We start from the raw sequence: 4,497 nt of genomic DNA, 5'->3' as shown, positions 1-4,497 counted from the left end.
CTAGACAAGGGTCAAGGCTAGAGAACGAATGGACACGTCTAACCTATGCCACGGTTTTTCGCTACTGCCGAAGCGTGCCCACGCCCACGCGGGGAGGAGAGCGTCTCATATCACGTGATTCAGGACATTTGCTGGATATTTTATATAATTAATTAATATTACTCTTGAGTTGACTTAACAGAGTAAGACAATGATGCATATAAATTACATACATAAATATACAATTAACCTAAGTAACTAAGAACAATAATAATATAATAAGTACAATTAACAATTTATTAATAGCTTGTATGAAATGTAGGCGTGAACATATGCCTCACGCTATGCGAGTTCCCGAGCGCCACAGGCACGTGACACCTCCCCCAAAAAAGTGAGCTTACAACTAACTGGAAGCGAAAATGGATATACAGCTACACAGTGAAAGTAATAACAAACACAATTGGTTTAAATCAATATGAAGCAAAATAATTCATAATATAAACACAAGGTACTCAATGACAATAAAACAAAAAAATAATTTGCATATAGACATAGTTACTAAATAATCAGACTCGAGAAAGTGCATCAGCCAACACGTTCTCTTTTCCGCGGATATGGGAAATGGACTGAAGTGATAGAGCCCACCTCAAAAGTCTTTGGTTGGTATGTTTCATCTTGTCAACAAAAGTAAGTGGGTTATGATCAGTGAACACTTGAACGGGATAAGCAGTGCTGCCAATATATACTTTGAAGTTTTCTAGTGCCATGATTAGTGATAAAGCCTCCTTTTCAATGGTGGCATAGTTTCTTTGATATTTGTTAAATTTTCTAGAAAAATAGCACAGCGGATGAAGCACTTGATCACTCTCACCCTCTTGCAGAAGTACAGCACCGGCGCCAATTTCACTGGCGTCGACATGGAGAGTGAACTGTTTCTGGAGGTCAGGTGCAAGTAGTACAGGAGCATTTGCCAGCAGGGATTTAAGATTCTCAAAAGATTCCTGGCAAGCCGTAGTCCACTTGAAGGTTTTCTTGCCACTCAGCAGGTCAGTCATGGGAGAGGCAACGGAGGAGAAGTTTGGACAAAAACGGCGGTAGTACCCCGCCATACCCAGCAACCTCATCACACTCTTCTTATCGCCTGGCACTGGATACTGTTGAATTGCCTCAATTTTGGCTGCTATAGGCTGGACTTCCCCTTGTCCGACCACATGCCCCAAGAAAGTGACGTGGGCATGGCCGAACTCAGTTTTGACGAGGTTCACCGTCAGCTTGCTTGCAGCCAGTACAGAGAAGAGGGCTTGTAGACGACTCATGTGATCTTCCCAGGAACTGCTGAAGACGATAAGGTCGTCTAGGTAACAGCGGACACCTTCCAGACCAGACGTGATGAAATTCATGAGGCGTTGAAAGGTTGCAGGGGCGTTCCGCATACCAAACGGAAGGACTGTGAATTGGTACAACCCCTCAGGAGTGACAAAAGCAGAGATGGCCCTGGAGCGTTCAGTCAGTCTTATCTGGTAGTAGCCCTGGAGGAGATCCAACTTGGTCACGTACCTTGCCTGTCCAAGATCGTCGATCACGTCGTCGATGCGTGGCAAGGGATAACCATCGGGTTCAGTGACAGCATTCACCTTGCGATAATCCACACACAGCCGCATTGACCCATTCGGCTTTGGAACTAGAACAACAGGGGATGCCCATGGACTGATGCTGGGTTCGACGAGGCCTAGCTCTTGAAGACGCTGTACCTCGGCTCGCACACACTCCCGCTTGAAGGCATTAAGACGGTAGGGACGCTGTCGGATTGGCTTGGCTCCCCTGGTCTCAACGTCATGCTCCAGCACTGAACAAGAGAGTGGGTAATCACCAACTATAATAAGATACTCCTGTAATAGAGACTTTATATTATTGGCTTGGTCACTAGAGAGATGGCACAACTTAGCACTGGGGTCCTCCAAGATAGTCGAGTTTTCAACTTTTACACTAGACCCATTCATTATTTCAGAAAAACACTGATCTTTATCATCCTTACACTCTGGCACAATGATACAATTTGGCAAGGATTGATCAACACAAGCAACTGCTTTTCCCAGGGTTTCGTTACGAACATGATATGACTTTAAAAGATTGACATGGATAAGGCGTTTTTTCTTACGCCGTTCAGGGGTGCTAATCACATAATTCACGGACCCCTGTTTTTCTAGTACTTCATATGGACCACTGTATTTGGATTTAAAAGGGTGATCATGTAAGGGCAGGAAGGCCAACACCTGCTCCCCCACTTGGAATTCTCTAGGTTTTGCCTGATGGGCCTTATCAAAATGCAGTTTCATTTTCACCTGAGCACACCTTAAGTTGGACTGGGCAAGTTCTACAGCCAGACGCAACTTCTCCTTGAATTGGACCACATATGAAGCTAAGGGCGTCGCGCTCTGATCACTCAACCAACACTCTTTTAACACCTTAAGAGGCCCTCGCGCCTCATGTCCATAGACGAGCTGGAAGGGCGAGAATCCTAGCGACTCTTGTTTACTGTCCCGAACAGCAAACAAAAGCAGGTCAACTCCCTCGTCCCAATCCTTCCCAGTCTCCAGACAGAAGGTGGGCAACATGAGTTTTAGTGTCTGGTGAAATCTCTCTACCGCCCCCTGTGACTGAGGGTGATAGGCCGAAGACCTCAACTGCCGGACTCCCAGGGTTTGCATTACCTGATTAAACAACCGGGAAGTAAAATTGGAACCCTGATCTGACTGCACCACTGTAGGAAGGCCTACTTGAGTGAAGAAGCGGGTTAAGGCTTTGATAACATTCTTCGCTGTGATGCGGCGCAAGGGAATGGCTTCAGGATAACGGGTTGCACAATCAATAATGGTTAGCAAGAACTGATGACCACGAGGGGTCTTAGGTAAGGGACCGACACAATCTATGACCACCTTACTAAAGGGCTCTTCAATGACTGGGATAGGCTGCAGAGGGAACGGTTTAACACTGGGGTTCGGTTTCCCCGCTACCTGACAATCATGGCAAGTGCGACAGTAAGAGCTGACGTCTTTCTTCATCCTAGGCCAAAAGAACTGGGATAAAATTTTTGCATAAGTCTTCCTAACTCCTAAATGACCACCCACCCCATCATGAGCGATACTAAGTACGTCCTGCCGCAAAGGTTTGGGAATAACAACTTGATGATGAACTAACCAAGGGTGATTGGCAGGAGAATTGGAGGGACGGAACTTCCGCATTAATACACCAGACCTAGTGTAGTAGCAATTTGATTCTTGCTCAGCTTCTGTCTCAGTAACTGACCTATTGAGAAAACCTACTAGCTCAGGATCCCCTGCTTGTAGCTCAATAAACTTACTCCTAGTGATGGGAGAGGAACCAAAACTAGTGACATCTGGGTTCCTATCTCCATCAGAACTACTCTGGAGGTTATCTGGTTGTGGGGAATCCTCAAAAAATTCACTGAGACCAAGATCAGTATGGTCCGGCTGGATAAGATTATCCTCGGACTTCTCACAGTCTGTAAAGGCCTGGGACTTAGGGATAGAAATCCCTTACCAGGCTAATCAGGATCTTAATAAAGGAAAGTCAAGGACCATGGTTTTCCGAGGAATAACAAACAACCGTTTGAGATTGGCATCTCTTTACTATAAAAATATAACACAAAACTCTGACACCACTCAACAAACATCAAATAATTACGGGAGTCAAACAATTAATGGAAGCAACAATTATAGAATCAAACCATGAACAAATATTTCCTACGGCAGTTGCCCTGGGGGAAGGTTCTGGAACACGGTGATGCACACTCAGGGTAACGAAACGTCCACTTCGACTCCACACTCAGCGACGTCTTGAAAAGGCAGGAGAACACCGGGGCACCGACGGAATGTGATGAACTGATGGTCGTGGTATGCGGTAGTGGTAGATGACCAGAGAGTTGGCAGTTGATAGGTGAAGGTCTGGGAACACAGCCCACGAGTCCAGGACCTATGATGAGATCACAGCCAGAATTTGACGGACAGCAGGGTAGCTAGATACTGACGGTATGGCGGCTGGGTTGAATCTGCCGGTGGCGGAGATAGTCGCTGCCGTTCTCACCTCCGTCCAACCACCCCAAGTGTCGTCTGCACCAGCAAACGAGCGAGTTAGCAGCGGTAACCAGCCGGAGGATCGTTTCCGCCCTTACACTGCTCCCCCAACAAAAATCTACTGTAAGGTAGATTAAAACTTAAGATTAGTACACAAAGCATAATCATCTTACAACAAATGCTTAAATACACATTGCACAATAAAGAAGGGTCATAGAAAAGAATAGGTGGTAACTTGATGTCCAAAACGTAAGGCCGTATCAAGGAACTGCACGTGGGGTCCACTTCAGTCCAAGTTTAAGTTTGGGCCTATTTCCTGTCGTAGAGGATTCTTCTATCTCGTCAGGTGTTGGCAGCAACTGGCAACCGAGACCAACAGACTCTGGCGTCCGAACTTCACAGGAACTCTTGCAGGGTAGTGCCT

Source organism: Homarus americanus, unplaced genomic scaffold (assembly GCF_018991925.1).
Source record: "Homarus americanus isolate GMGI-L3 unplaced genomic scaffold, GMGI_Hamer_2.0 scaffold5802, whole genome shotgun sequence".
In the NCBI taxonomy this organism is placed as follows: domain Eukaryota; kingdom Metazoa; phylum Arthropoda; class Malacostraca; order Decapoda; family Nephropidae; genus Homarus; species Homarus americanus.
Note: the sequence above shows the minus strand (reverse complement) of the source record.